Raw genomic sequence first — 16,683 nt, 5'->3', positions numbered from 1 at the left:
TATCCAAAGATGTAGCCACAGGGAACCTGCATTTCCATGAGACTGCATTATGTTAAAACTTAAGCCTCCAATTTTGACTTACATTCTATTCTGTTTGGTTTCCTTTCAACCCTTCCTTAGGGAAAGATGTGTTACATACATCCCAGATTTCCAGCAGTCTTTTCCTACGTACTTCTGCTCCACTGAAGTGCCATCTTCCCCAACCCCCTATATGGCTCTCTAGAATTTTTTTTTTCAACGTTTTTTATTTATTTTTGGGACAGAGAGAGACAGAGCATGAACGGGGGAGGGGCAGAGAGAGAGGGAGACACAGAATCGGAAACAGGCTCCAGGCTCCGAGCCATCAGCCCAGAGCCTGACGCGGGGCTCGAACTCACGGACTGCGAGATCGTGACCTGGCTGAAGTCGGACGCTTAACCGACTGCGCCACCCAGGCGCCCCTCTCTAGAATTTTTAAGAGATGCTTTGCATAAAAAAAGCAGTCACACCTTATCAGCAACAATTAGATTTGCTGGAGACACCCACCTGCCACCAGGTCTGTCCCTCTTTTTCCCCATTGCCTGCTCCAGGTGTGGTTGTCACCATCATTCCATTAGCATTACTACTGTAGCTGTTGTTTTCTGCAAGGATTTGTAACAATACCTGGAAGGGATGGAAGAGCTATACACTAGCTGCCTCACTGATCAGCATCAGAGAAATGGACAGCAGGGAAAGGGAGTTCAGTTTTCAGGATTCTCCACAGTGTGAGCTTCTGAGTAGACTCCAGGGGAGTCACAACGTGAGTGCTCACCTTTGTCAGGAGGTCTCTGCTCATGAGACAACTTCAAGGAGGTTTCTCAGGACCAGGGTCCTTGTGTAGTTGGATGATTCCCTATGATCAGTAAGTTTCTCCTTATCAAGAACAAAGAGGAATTTTGTTGCTAGTGCTCCCCAAATGACATTGTTGATGCTGTTTATAACGGAATTAATTGCATATTGGGGGAAGGACATGAACAAAGATGAATCTTGAGCCTCTTGGGGCTGGAGTTTAAACAAAAGGGACTTTCCATTTTACTACTTAACCAGAAAAACTCTTGGAATACAAAGAGGTGGCTAAGGAAGGGCTCCATCAAGCTTGTCTCCTACAGTCCTTGAAGAGTCACTTGGTGAAATTTTAAGGCCCAGACCACCGTGGTAGCTCCTTGAATCTAACATCTTCCTTTTTTCACTGGTGAGCGTGTGGTGGGGGAAGAAGGGCAAACCATGGGAGGGGTCTTCCTTAATTAGGCAGTAGAATGCATTATCTGTAGAGAATTTTAAAAGTATAACATAACTAAAAGCCATCTACTTTTTAAAATCATCTCCTTGCAGGGTGCCTGGGTGGCTCAGTCAGTTAAACATCTGACTTTAGCTCAGGTCATGATCTCACAGTTTGTGAGATTAAGCCCTATATCAGGCTGTGCACTGACAGCTTGGAGCCTGGAGCCTGCTTCAGATTCTCTCTCTCTCTCTCTCTCTCTCTCTCTCTCTCTCTCTGCCTTTCCCCCGCTCACACTCTGTGTCTGTGTGTCTCTCTCTCAAGAATAAACATTAAAAATAATTATAATAAAATAAAATAAAAAATAAATAAATAAAAATAAAATAAAACCATCTCCTTGAATAGTAACTCTAAATAATGTCTGTGGAAAATACCCCTCCCTTTAGTTGGACCACTTCCAATCCCTACTCCTATGATAGGTCCCCACAACCTCTGACGATTATAATCCCACCTCTTCCACAGGAGAATTCTCTCCTCACTGTGGAACCTGCTAGTGTTGTGTATTTTGATTGATTACACACCCACCTGCAAAACCACACTCTCCCCACTCCTTCCCACCCCAGCTCCTCAAGGATTTGAACACTTATCCAAGCCCCTACCCTACTTTCCCCAGTGGTAGTCTAAGAAACCCTCTCTTACTGTGAGCTGTCCCATAAGCCTTGAATCTGAATTAGATGGCTCAGTCAGAAAGCCTGTAGGACCCCATTCTAAAAAGAAATGCACCTGTTGTGATGAGCACTGGGTGATGTATGGAAGTGTTGAATCACTAAATTGTACATCTGAAACTAATATTATTACACTGTATGTTAACTAACTGGAATTTAAATAAAAACTTAAAAAAAAGAAAATAAAAATAAGTGTTGCAAAAGATTGTATCTTATAAAGAAGATGTGGTTTATATATACAATGGAATACTACTTAGCAATGAGAAAGAATGAAATCTGGCCATTTGTAGCAACGTGGATGGAACTGGAGAGTGTTATGCTAAGTGAAATAAGTCAAGCAGAGAAAGACAGATACCATATGTTTTCACTCATATGTGGATCCTGAGAAACTTATCACAAGACCATGGGGTGGTGGGGAGGAAAGTTACAGAGAGGGAGGGAGGCAAACCATAACAGACTCTTAAATACTGAGAACAAACTGAGGGTTGATGGGGGGTGAGAGGGAGGGGAAAGTAGGTGATGGGCATTGAGGAAGGCACCTGTTGGGATGAGGGCTGGGTGTTGTATGGAAACCAATTTGACAATAAATTGTATATATATATATATATATATATATATATATATATATATATACACACACACACACACACACACATATATATATATACACACACATATATGTATATATAATATATAATATATTATATATTTGTACATATATATATGTAAAGACTGTATCTTCATGAGTTTATCCTAACAATTTGAGTAGAGCACCTATTTTTTTTAATTAATAGACTTTATTTTTAAAGGACATGGAAGTCTGCAGAAAAACTGAATGGAAAAGCAGAGTTCCTGTACATCACCTCCCCCCTCAACCCCACCACACACTCTGCATTGCCTTCTTATTAACATCCTGCATTAGTGTGGTACATTTGTTATAATTGATGAGCAGATACTAATATATTATTATTAACTAATGTCCATAGTGTACATTAAGACTCACTCTTGGTATTACGCATTACAGGTTTGACAAATGTGTAATGACATGCGTCCATCTTCGTGGTATTGTACAGAGTAGTTTTACTGGCCTAGAAGTCCCCTGTGTAGAGCACCCACTTTTTTGACATCCCTTCCCATGTCTCTTCACCTGGTGTTTTTTCCTTCATTAGAAGTAATTGCCATGATTTTAAATAGGAGATTCATATAGGAATGTAGATTTCTGGCATCTTGAAACAGGCCAACAATGCAATACCTGCATGTCCACAACAGTCAGGAGAAGTTCAATAGAGGCGGACCCTCCTCACACAGGTGGAGCATGCCAAAACCCTTCCGTTTCCTAGAGGCAGAGAAAGATGCCATTTGCAGTCACACTTGTACTGTCGTTTTCTTTAGAATAGATTTAAGAAGAAAAAATGTAATACTTTGTACCCTTCCATGTCCCATTCAGAAGTGGGGAGAAAAAAGGTAGTCTGAGAAGGTCATAAAAGTTGGGAGAAAGGTCATAGAAGTGGGGAGAAAACATGTTTCTTTGGGGATGTGAGCCGGCCAGTTTCACTTGTTTATATTCTCCACTCGTCTTCTGCAGGCATTGGAGTGGGGTCCCACACTGGGGTGCACTCAGCTAGCACCTCACTTCTAGTTGCTACTAAAGTGCATAGAGCCAATGGCTGCTGCTTCTACATGTGACCGGCATTTGGAGACACCAAAAGACAGATGTTTTTCATGTGGATTTTTTTAAAGTTTTTATTTATTTATTTTAGAGAGAGAGAGAGAGAGAGAGAGAGGGAAGGGCAAAGACAGAGAGAGAGAATCCTAAGCAGGCTCCGGCCATCAGCACAGAGCCTGATGCAGGGCTTGATCTTATAAACCGTGAGATCATGACCTGAGCCAAAATCAAGAGTTGGACGCTTAACCAGCTGAGCCACCCAGGCATCCCTCATGTGGATTTTAACAGTCTATATCTTTAAGAAAGCTGAATTTAGGGGCGCCTGGGTGGCTTGTCGGTTAAGCATCCGACTTCAGCTCAGGTCATGATCTCACGGTCCGTGAGTTCAAGCCCCACGTCAGGCTCTGTGCTGACAGCTCAGAGCTTGGAGCCTGTTTCGGATTCTGTGTCTCCCTCTCTCTCTGACCCTCCCCTGTTCATGCTCTGTCTCTCTCTGTCTCAAAAATAAATAAATGCTTAAAAAAATATTTAAAAAAAAAAGAAAGCTGAATTTAGGAGTCACAATTTCCAGATTTTATTCCCTGTCCCTTGGCTATCTGGGAAAAGTAGAAAACAAAGACGAAAACAAAAAACTCTGGCAGGGGAAGAGATTTCTGTCCTCTGAACACTCTGTCTGACTTCAGGGGATGAGGTACAAGCATCTTGGCTCAGAGTCTTGTTCTTTGGGGCCTGAGGTAGACGTGACTCATTACTGATTTCATCTCTGCCAAGGCCCCTGGTGTAAGTTCTGATGTCTGGTCACAGTTTGATAGTCTATTAACCTTTACTTTTCCCACAGCTAAAGAGAGAAAAATAAAGAAATCTTTCTAGAGTCCTGAAGGCCAATGCCTGACTGGCATTATTGCTGCCAAGGCTATAACTAGACAAAAACTGTTCTATGGGTCATGGCATTAGAGAGAGGACTGTCTATTTAAACAGGAAATTTATTACCAAGGGATTATAAACAGACCTGAAGTTTTTGAACCAGAGCACACAGAGCAAATAAGGGGGAAATGCTCTCCCACATAACACCTCCTTTGGGCCAATTATGGGTTATATATTTGGTTGAACCACATGAAGTTGCTGTTATTTAACTACTTTTGACCTGCAAACACAAGTTCCATATGGTTCATTGTAAGAGGCCCACTCTGCTTCCTGCCACATATTCACTCAACAAATATCAAATGAATTGTTCACCTACTACATACGAGACACTGTCCTAGGTGCAGAGACTACAGCCAAAAGCAAGTGAGACAAAAATTCCTGTTTTTGTGAAGCTTATTCTGGTGAGAAGAAACACAATAAATGAGCGAGATAAGCATAATAAGCTAGTTGATGGTGAGTGCTGTGGAGAAAAGTAAATATGTCACGGGAAGTGAGAGAAAAAGTGGGTTTCAGGAGGGATGATTGCAGTTTGAATAGCTGGCAAATTAAACCTCCATCGGGTGGGTGACATTCCAGTAAAGATCTAAGGAGAAGGAGGATTGAGCCAGGTAAATATCGGTGGAAGAACCTTCCAGCACAAGGAAGGGTGAGTGTAAGAGCCTCACCAGAGGTGGAAGCAAGCCTAATATGACCAAGAGACAGCAGGGTGGCTGTCCACTGTTGTTCTTCTTTTTTTTACAGGGCTAGGATGAGAGAGGTTTTGCCCTGGAGAAATAAACATTATGGATTCAGATATCAAATGGTCTAAATTACAGGCCAGCTGTTTAGGGAACTTTAGGGTAATGTCAGCAACCTAACACTGGGAGAATTGGGAGCCCCAGGACACTGGGAAGTTGAGTCCAAGAGGGTCTCAACTTTCCCACTGAGGAAGGAAGCCACCCTTCTTGGTTGTGCAGAGGGCTCCTCAGGTCACTCATCAGACAGTCCTGCTCAGCTCATGGTTCTGCTCTTTGACCCCAATAGCTCATCAATCAGGACCATAGCTCTGTCGTACCTGGATTAGGAAGAAGATTATGTATCCCACCCCACCCTCTTGCCAGTGTTGGAAGTGTCCATGCCCAACCAACTGGGGTCTTTCACTTCTTCCGAAGTGAGCCAGATTGTTCATCTCTTTGGAGCAATAAGTTCTGGGGGGATCTGGGACTCTCCATCCTGCCACCACAGGTGACCTCCAGGGACCAGGAAGTGTGTTAGTAAAATCACCCAAAGCACATGGGTATGTCTAGTTTGTGTCCATCCCAGACTATAGGCAGTGGTGTGCCTGTCTCCTCCCCTTCCCCCACACTCAAGCAACATTTAAAAGTGCCCTGAAGCTATAGACACTAACCTCCAGGACAGGGGATCAGAGCAACCTGCAGGACAACCTGGCTAAGAGGAGCAGGTGAGCAAGCAGCTGAGGGAACAGCCCCTCCCATCTCCTATCCCTCCAATCTCCACACTCAAATGTCCAGGAGTCTCCTTATGGCAGAGGAGTCTAGGCCTTGTGACCACCCCCTCAGCAAGCCCTCTGTACCTGCATTTCCAAAGCACTCAGCTCACAGCAGATCCCAAAAATGGACTGAAATGGTCAAGATGCCAAGATTCATTTCCCCCTTCTTTCCCTCTAAGTCCTTGTAACCCAGAAGGGAGTGGGGACTTGCTCACTGATCCCTAGAGGGAACCCTAGGGCAAGAAGGGAGCCCTTATTACCCTTCTTCCTCCTTGACCATGTTCTGGATGGTCATCCTCTTTTATAGTAACTGCTCTAAGTATGTATCTGCCCCTTCTTACTCTGTCCTAATTATTACAAACCACTATAAGCAGGTTCTCACTAAATGTAGCTCACTCCTGTGATTTTCCAAAGGCCCCTCTGAGATTTGGTGTAGTGCACTGGCTTTCTGTTTGGAGCTGGTCCTGGAGTAGGGACGGGCCTAAGTAGGTTGCCCAAGAGGCCCAGGGTCATAAGTCCACTGGAACACCTGTCACTCTGCATGACCAACCCCTTTCCTCATCTTGCCTCCACTGCCACTAACCAGCAGCCACAGTGAAGGTGCCTAGCAGGTTTTCAAGCCCAGATTTGTCCTCCTGCCCTTGAACACAAGCCCACTGGCCTGTGCAGGCCAACCAGGCCAAGTGCCCAGATAGACAGCACTCATGTGCCATTGCCTCAGTTCTCAGACCCTTCTGTGCCTGGCTTTTCCTTTTAGATTTTCAGTGTTTTCCCCTGGTTTAAGAATTAGAAACTCCTCCATTTCCCATCTATCAAAAATGCATTAGCCATCTTGCTTTCTGTGAAGGGCTGTCTCACAGAAAGGTTTGGCCCACCCACTTTGACTTTCTGAACGTCCTCTACCCTTCGTCTCCTAACTCTTTCCTGGGTAGAGGCCTGGCAGTTGCACCCGTCCTATCTGGGATCTTACAGTAAGGCTGAGTCTGTATGATGCCTGTGGTCTTAGCAGGGGTGTTCAGCTTTGCATCCAGGGTCTCTGGGAAGTTACATACCCCACACAGGTGTATAAACTTGATTACTCAGAGTCTGGCTCAGGATGAGGGCGGGTGTGTTGCCCTTTCCAGGTCGGCAGTCTAGAAACCTCATTCTGCCATAAAGGGCCCTGCATTAACCCTCTACTATGGGTGTTTGGCCTTACTCAACTGCGCAGAGAGTCCATCCAGAGAGTCCCGGTTTCCTTTCCCCAGAAGGCCCCAGAGTGTAACTGCACAGTAACTGCTCCATCCCAGCAAGTGCCTTTCCTCCCATTTTTCTCCTAGTCCTTCACATTCGTGAGGATGAACCAAAAGACTGAATGCAACAGCCCATGGCCCCAGTTCCCTCTACACATCATCTGCAACTCAGGGGTTCTGAGGGGCCCTCCTTCTAGGTCTCGCTTGGTCCACAGCCGACAACATGGCCACCAGACCACAACCCTCCTTACTTCTTCTTAGAGTGAAGTAAGTGTGACCTGCCTTCTTAGAGGTTTTTGTGCTCAAGGACATTGAGGTCACCCTGTGAGCGCTCTCCTCTGTTCTACGGTCACCCTTGGGGGAGATATCTTCCACCCTGGAGGACTCCGTCAATCCCTCACACCTGCCTAGCTGGGCAGCATTCATTCCACATCAGCACACTCTGCCATAGAAGGCTGGGACCACAGCAGGAGGGGTCAGCAGGTACCCAGGGTCTCCCTCCTCTCAGCTACAAGTATAGGGTTGTGCTCTACAGAAGGGACCACTTCTGAAAAAAAGCATTTGGAATGAAAACCCCAAGGAGGCTTTGGATGCAGCAGCCATTTGTGTATACCCACAGCAGACCCACAGCAGACCACAAAGGCCTGCAGGATGCCTGCTCAGACCCAGCACAGTGATGAGACAGCCACCAAGGGCTGGGAGGACCCACAAGGAGTCTATTGGACACTGAGAAGCACTGTTTGCCCAGCTATGTGAGCAGGGATTAATCCCCTGATGCTTGAGCCTGGCCCACAGCTAGCAGATTAAATTTTGGCTCCCTGCTCCTAACAGGGACCTCACTTTCTTGAACACATTCTCAGGGCAGGAATTTGTCGCCTCTCCCAAGTAGATGGCCACAGATTGTTAGATTATAAATGACCTCCTTTGTCACTTGCTGGAAATCTCTGACTACAGAAACTCCACTTATGGCCACTGCCTCCCAGTGGGCCCAGCATCATAGAATTTGCTGATTATTCCACACTCTTTACCAACCATAGCCAATGCATCTAAATGAGCATGGGAATGGCCAGCCCAAGAGTAAACTTAGCCACTGTCACAGTTGCCCCATAAGAAGAGAGAGCAAAGAGGAGGTAATGCCCCTCCGTTGGAGTGCAGACCCATGTGCATCCAGCTGAGCCCAGGCCAAGCTCACCGCCCCCCAATCTGGAGACCAGAAAAAACCATGGGCCTCTTCACCACCTGCCCGGGGGTGTCGGCACTTAGTGACACTTGCTCGTGTTCGCCCTGAGTCCTTTGCACAGTGCTTTACAAATCTGTCTCTGAGCACTCATGTGCCCACCATGATGGGGAAGTCTCAGGGAGTTCAGGAGCCTGAGTGAGGGTGAAAAGCATACTGGGAGCAGAGGCCCCAGAGCCAGCCTCCTGGGTTTGAATCCTACTTCTTCACTATCTACCTGTGTGACAGTGTGCATGCTGACTAACCTCTCTGGGCTTTACTCTTCTCAGTGTTAAATGAAGGGAGTTATATCTATCTCATAGAACCGATGAGGAGATCAGACGAAATAACACAATGGAAGCACTCAACAGAGTGTCCGACATGTAGTAAGCTCTTAATAAATGTTAGAAAAGAAGATCATTTCCACTGGTGACATTATGTGTCCTGAAGAACGCTTGAAGTTGCATTTCATGTGACTTAATAAGAAAATAAGCTGATCACTAACAAGTCAAAATATGCTATATCTGCTCCAACTTGGGGAATAGGAAGGACCTGCCCTTTCTTGTTTGAAAGGCTTATCAAGTTGCAAAGCCAACTTAGGCCAGTTGGGGAGGGGTGTGGAAGGGTGTGAGGGAGGCCGCTGTCTGTCCACAAAGCTCTGCAGTGCTGAGATGCCGAGGATGGAGACTGATTCTGGACCACAAACCCATGGTGTGGTTTAAACATCCCCTTCTCACACGCCCAGCAGCCGGCACATGTGCAAATGATGACACACCCAATTTTGTCAGCTTGGACATACAGGGGGGAAGGAAATGGTACTGTGGGGAGAGGCAAGTAGGAAGGAAGAGTTGTAAACCTGACAACCAGAGCAGGGAATGGGATCCAAGCTGCAGACAAGCAAACTTGTAATCTGTCTACCTAGGGATTCGCTGGGAGGAAATCTGAACCAATAGTCCGAGAACTGTATTTTTAAGCCGCGCCTGGACTGCTCCGCCAGCCTGCTTCTCCACTCCTGAGATCACAAGATGCTCAGCAGGGCGCTGCCAGAACAGGAAGCGACAAAGGCGGCTGATTTCGCCAAAGATATGAAACCCACAGTTCACGTTCAATAAATTACACAAAGAACAGCCAGACCCCACGGGGGTAAGAGAAGAGTCATTGTAAGTGTGTAACTTCACTTTAACCTAATTCCATGCATTGGCAAAGAGAACACTTTGATTTCCATACCCATTGCAAACCCATTTTCCCCTCATGTAAATACAGCAAATATTCTTCATCCATTTTACAGATTAAAAAGAAAAAACTGAGGCATGGACAGGAGAGGTAATTTGCTTAAGGGCCAAGTCAGAATTCTATATTTTGTCCAAGAGTTGTTGCAAACCTTAATGGTCAGAAAATGTACAATAGAACCCTTGAAATAAAGTATAAAATTCAAAATAAAGCAAGGAATTGATTTCTGATTGTTAGTTCTTGTGGTAAAAAGAGGAAATAAGTTTTGGTCGGTTTCATAAAGTCGGTGTCATGCTTTGGTCGGTGTCATGCTTTGTCTGTTGTTCAAAAAAAGCTTTGTTTATGGAATTTTGAGTAGCCCGTGCAATTAAAATTTGTACACATTTTCACCTGGAACATAACTGCTTGTGGTATTAATGCAACATTGGTATTAGAGTCATTACCAAGAAACGTCATGTGTGGTTCCAGACCCAGAGGGAAGGAAAAAAGAATGAGGAAAAAAGACTAAGGCTTTGGAGTCTGGGGGTATCTCAAGCATTTCTGCATTCAATCACATCTGTGAGCATAACTTGATTTCTATAAAAATTTATTTCCTTTTAGAAAGATATTGATCAAGCAGAAGAGTCAATTAAGATCACCTTCAAATATTCCAAAACACTGGCAGGGTCTGGGAGATAGTTTATAAGAAAATAGCCTACACATTTTATTTTTTTTTTTTAATGTTTATTTCTTTAGAGAGAGAGAGAGAGAGACTGTGCACACACACACACACAAGCCGAGGGCGGGGGGAGGCAAAGAGAGGGAGAAAGAGAATCCCAGTCAGGCTCTCTCTGCACTCTCACTTTGCACCCTCTGCACTCTTAGTGCAGAGCCCGATGAGGGGCTTGAACTCATGAACTGAACCATGAGGTCATGACCTGGGCCGATATCAAGAGTTGAATGTTTTTTTGTTTTTTGGGTTTTTTCTATTTTTTTAAAACATTTATTTATTTTTGAGACAGAGAGAGACAGAGCATGAACGGGGGAGGGTCAGAGAGAGAGGGAGACACAGAATCTGAAACAGGCTCCAGGCTCTGAGCTGTCAGCACAGAGCCCGACGCGGGGCTCGAACCCACAGACCGCGAGATCATGACCTGAGCCGAAGTTGGCCGCTTAACCGACTGAGCCACCCAGGTGCCCCAAGAGTCGAATGTTTAACCGACTGAGCCACCCAGGCACCCCTCGCCTTCACAGTTTAAAGCCATATAGATTCTGTCCACCTTACTAAAGGACACTTGAATCTGGGAGATGGGGAAATACTGAAAGCACACTGTGTTCCTTATGCACCAAGAACGTGCTCTTTTGGAGGATTCCAATAACAAAGTGATTATAGCCACATAACTGAGGGGAATTTTGTCTCTGCCCATAGTAAAGTTCCCAGAGCAAGTATAGGAGCTATGATTTAAAAAAAAAAAAAAAAAGAAAGAAAAAGAAAAAGAAAAAAAGCTTTCTGAAATATTTCCATGTCTGTGATCTCTATTCTGACCCAGCTTCATTCCTCTGCTCCACCACAAGTTTGAGCCACAATTTATTATGGAAGCTCATCAAAGTGGCATCTCCCAAGTCACCTCTTGCCAAGGGACAGCATTTCTGTCTGGCTCCTGTGATTTTAAAGATGGGGACCCTTCCTGTCTTGTCTGGGTGTGTGATTTCTAGAAATGAGTCCTGATCAGTCAGCTGATAGTGTACAGGAAGTTGCTAGGGCTTTTCACCAAAACTATCACTTTGGTCTCTGCATAACATTTAAAGGTTCCTTCTCAAAATAAGCATGGACTTCAGATCCGTTGACATTAACAGATAACTGGACAACCCTGGCCTATTTGACATCACGCATGCTAAGTTTGGAAATAAATCAGGTGACTGTGTTGGTGACATGAGCCAGGGGCCAAGAGGTGCTCAGTAAACCTGGATTCATCAGGGTTTGGGTGCCAGTCCCTGTCCTGTCCCACTACGATTTCTGAACACCAGGCTTCTCATCTACAAGGGCAGGGTGATGATAGCTCCCGTGGGCTATACTTATGAGGATTAGGATCCATGTATGTGGAAAGCTCTAGAGACATAGCAGTCATTGTTAAATAGTAATAATAACAATGCTAAGTTTTCTTTAAACAGTATTTGACAACAAGGTTGTGAAAGGCTGAATAATGGCTGTCTAAAGATGTTCACATCCTAATCCCCAGAACTTGAGAATGTGTAAAGGGACTTTGCAGATAAGATTAAGTCAAAGATCTTGAGATGAGGACACCATCTTGGATTGTCCAGGTGGGTCCAGTGTAACCACACAGGCCTCCTAAGAAGGAAGCAAAGAGAGATGGATGTGAGTATGGAAGGAGGTGAAAAAAGGCCCACAAGCCAAGGAACACAGATGACCTCTAGAAGCTGGAAGAGGTAAGGAGGTAGATTTCCCCTCAGAGCCTTTAGAGGGAAATCACCCTGCTGACAACCTTGACTTCAGCCCAGTGAGACCAATTTTGGAGTTCTGACCTCCAGTACTCTCTAAGAATCAATCTGTGTTGTTTCAAGCCACTGAGATTGTGGTAATTTATTACAATAGCCAGCAGAAACTCAGACAAAAATTGTAAAACGTATTTTCTTGTGTAGCCCATAAGCTGGATCTGGAGGCAATTTCCAACAGAACAACCTTTCTCACTTTTTCAGAACAAGAGTATCGCATATTTCTGACATATCTATCTCATACCAGATTCAAAAGTAGATGAACTCACTGAGGACAGTTTATGGAGCAAGAAGTACAGAGGTCCTAAAGCAGACCCTAAAGCAGTGATTCTTAGACTTCCCTGTGATTTTGAAACATTTATGTTCTTGTTTAAAGGAAGATTCTGACTCAGGAGGCCTGGGGTGAGGCCTGAGATTCTGCATTTCTAACACGTTCCAGATGACACTATGTGGCTTGTCCCCACACCACACTTTGATTAGTCAGGCTCTAGAGGACCACGCTGAAGGAACACACTCTGAAGAGGCTCCATTAATGGACTTACTCTTAACCAGTTTCCCAACTCTATCCAGTCCTTTGTAAAATTCCTTGAGGGATGCTAAGGGTCTGCAGAGGCTCATGTCTGGAAGAACATCATTCACTGCCACTCCCACCAAGCGAATTGTACATATTCTCTCAGTTGGATCCGTCCCCAATCAAATGCATCCCAATGTAATATAAGCTGTACTTACCTTTTTAATTATATGACGACGCTGATTATTTAAACCAATGAAATATGAGTGCAAAGAAAAAGGTTCTATGTTAGTAGATTTGGAAAGAGAAAATGTACATCACTATAAAACATGTCAAGTCACACATGGATAAGTGGAGGGGGAATTATAAAACTCTCTACTCTTAGAATGCTTTAAAATATGCCTTCAAATTTTCACTCCCATTTCACTTATTTATTTTTTATTTTTTTAATGTTTATTTAATTTCAAGAGAGAGAGAGAGAGAACAAGCACAAGTGGGGGAGGGGCAGAGAGAGGGGGAGACACAGAATCCGAAGCAGGCTCCAGGCTCCGAGCTGTCAGCACAGAGCCCAATGCGGGGCTCGAACCCACAAACCTGTGTGATCATGACCTGAGCCAAAGTCAACGCTTAACCAACTGAGCCACCAGGCGCCCTTTCACTCCCATTTTAAAGAAACCAAAATTTCCCTGTGAGTGCATTACAGGTAACAAACACTTAGACAAGAAAGGCTTTAAGGATATGCATTTGGGTTTTAAGTGAACAATTAAAGGTCAAATGACTGCTGCCATTCTCAGTGGTGGTGGTGATGTACTCGCTTACACTTTAGACCTTTGGTTTTCCTTACACAACACTGCAGTTATTACCTACCACCCCTGTCAAGCCTCAGCACCACAAACCTGTCAGAGGCTGTGATTAATCTCTGTCTTTTGCAGAGGAAGAATTTGAAGCTCAAACAGAAAGGAGTGAATTGACTCGGTTCTAGAACCAGTAAAAGCCTTAACGTGATCATCCCAGATCTGACGCCTCTGTCAAGCCTTACCCTTTAAAGGGGGTCCCTGATGAGAAACAGCAAAAGACCAATTGTTTAAGATATACTTAACGATAAGAGAAGCAGTAAGGAATACACATAAAACAAATACTTGTAAACAGAATGTCACATTCTGACATTTAAAGAGAGAGAGAATCGCACGTATTGTTCGATGAACGAGGGTCAAAGAGTACAGTGAAATAGCAGCTGTGGCAAAACCACATCAGGTTGAAGGAAGTTTATGTCAGAAAACTATAAGTAGAATGCAGATACCTATCTGAGATGGCCCTAGAGACCCCATGGTGGTTTCTCACCAATGTAAGTGCTACCTCAAGATTACATCATGTGGGTGAGGATTTGAATAAAACTATATATACACTGTCAATCATCACGTGCTGGACAACTGAAATGTCAGTTTCACAGAATTATGAAGGTAAAAGAACCCATATTCCACACCTTCTGAGTTACTTCTTGGGAGGGAAGGATGTTGACCCAAGGTCCAGGAAAAGCTGGCCTTCTTCACTGCCTTGCTGCCTCACTGCAGCATCCCTGTTTATTTTGTAGAATCTACATTTAGGAGAAGCCACAGCATTTAAGAGTTAAGAATAATTTCCATAGCATCAATGTGTGTGCCACAAGGGTTACATGAATGTTCCAGAAGTGACCTCACTGAACAACTCTTCTCTTTATAAACTTCATCTTTCCTTCTTTTGAAATGGGTGTCAAATCTCAATAAGAGCAAACAAACAAACGAAAGGCCTTCTGATTCAAGTTGGCAAATTATGCATATTCCTTTCTCTGCCCTCCCCAAATCGCATCTACATGACAGTATTAGAGGGACCAGGAAGAATGGAAGGTGCAAGAGGATCAGCACCAGGGCTTTTCGTGAATCTCTGGAAGCCAGTCTTTGGGTAGAATTATACTGAGGGATGAACACTGGCAAAACGGACATCAGCTTCAGGACATGCCCAAGACAAAGCTGCAAAGGACAAGGCCCAGGAACTCAGGGACGGCAGGTATGAAAATGAACAGAACAGATGCCTCTGGAACAAATGGTGGAGTAGATTCATTTTCCTGTACATTCTCTGCACCCACTCACACGACGAGTCCAAGGCAGGATGATTCCAGGATGGTTAATTTCAGGGCCCTGGGATATCATCAGGCCTGCAGATTCTTCCCAACTCTCAGGCGCCCCGCTCAGCGCGTCAGCTCACCCACGACCACAAGTTGCCGGCAGCAGTCCCTTCCTCCCCACCGCAAGACGTGACAACTTCCGGGCTAAGGACGGAGGACGGCTCCCACTCTTCCACGCCCCTCTTCTAAGAGCAAGAGCTCTTTTCCCAGAAGCCTCCCCAACAGACCTCCTGCCACATCTCATTAGCCAGGACTGGGTCACGTGGCTGCCCCTACACCAGTCACCAGCAAGAGGAATGGAATTTCTGTGGTTGACTCAGAGCTGCGCTTCTCAAACTTGAGTGGGCTTCAGAATGGCCTGGGGATCTTGTGAAAACACCACTTTCTGGGCACCACTCCCAAAGGTTCTGGTTCAGTGAGTCTCGGGGTGGGGCTGGAGAGTTTGCCTTTTTTGCCAGTCCCCAGATGATGCCGATGGTGCTGGTTTAAGAATCCCTGGACTTAAGGAGACAACCAACAATGAAAGGGCTCATCCTGTTACAGGATTTTGAGTGGTTCTAATGTGACTTCCTGCCCACATGTTTCAAGTGAAGGCTTCACATGCATACTGCCCACCCTCATGCTCAAAGCTTAGTCATCTCTCTCATTCAGGGAAGTTATGATTGTAACCATCAGAAGAACTAAAAGCAGAAATGGTCACAAGTGGCTACCTCAGGAAAGCAGGTGGGGGGGGGGGAGGAAGTGATGACATATTTTATTATGATTATGTGCCCATCTGAACTGATTGGCTTTTTCTTTTCATCAGTGTTATTGAATACTAATTCTTTAATAAGAATACTTTTGTAGTGCACATTTTTCCTACTAAATAGTCTCAACTTTCTTGAGCCTTGGTACTGGCCTTCATGGAAGTTTGTGGTGGTGGTGGTGGTAGTGACCTGGGAGGAGTGGGGGTGAACTTCTCCCTAGGTTCTTTTCAAATTATTTTTCCAAAGAGAAAGAGTGCCATTTTTTTTAAGTTTATTTATTTATTTTGAGAGAGAGGGCATGAGTGGGGAGTTTCAACCAGCCATTTCCATGTACATATCGAGATCAAGGTTGTGAATCCAGCTTAATGTATGTGGGGGTAGTTATCTTTCAAGGATACCAGTCATTGAGTTAAAATCATCATAATGAGATTGACAAACTATTAACCTATGGTTTGTATCAAAATTTGTCTTAAGAATGGCGCTCTTTTGGGGCCCCTGGGTGGCTCAGTCCATTGAGCATCTGACTTCAACTTAGGTCATGATCCCGTGGTTCCTGGGTTCGAGCCCAAGTCAGGCTCTGCACTGACAGTGAGGAGCCTGCTTGGGATTCTCCCTGTCTTTCTCTGCCTCTTTCTCTGCCCCTCCCCAACCCACCCTCTCTCTCTCAAAATAAATAAATAAATTTAAAAGAAAAAAATAAAGAATGGCACTCTTTCTCTTTGGAAAAATAATTTGAAAAGAACCTAGGGAGAAGTTCACCTCCACTCCTCCCAGACCACTACCATCACCACCACCACCACATACCTCCATGAAGGCCAGCACCCAGGCTCAAAAGAAAAAGGCTAAAACACTCTGCAAACAAGGGGAGAAGCTGTCAGACCTCCCCAGGAAATCCAGTGGAGAACAGAGAGGAGGAAGAGAGAAAAATGGGTACCATGGGAGGAATGGGCTGCATTTTGAGCTCACATGGACATCCTTCATCACTTTCCCAGGACCCTCTTCAGCTAAGAGTCTTATCCATGCTGTGTGAGTGATATTTTGTGGTGGAAACTA

This window comes from Panthera leo, chromosome A3 (assembly GCF_018350215.1).
Source record: "Panthera leo isolate Ple1 chromosome A3, P.leo_Ple1_pat1.1, whole genome shotgun sequence".
Lineage (NCBI taxonomy): Eukaryota > Metazoa > Chordata > Mammalia > Carnivora > Felidae > Panthera > Panthera leo.
The sequence above is the reverse complement of the archived record's forward strand: the minus strand, read 5'-3'. Positions refer to the sequence as shown.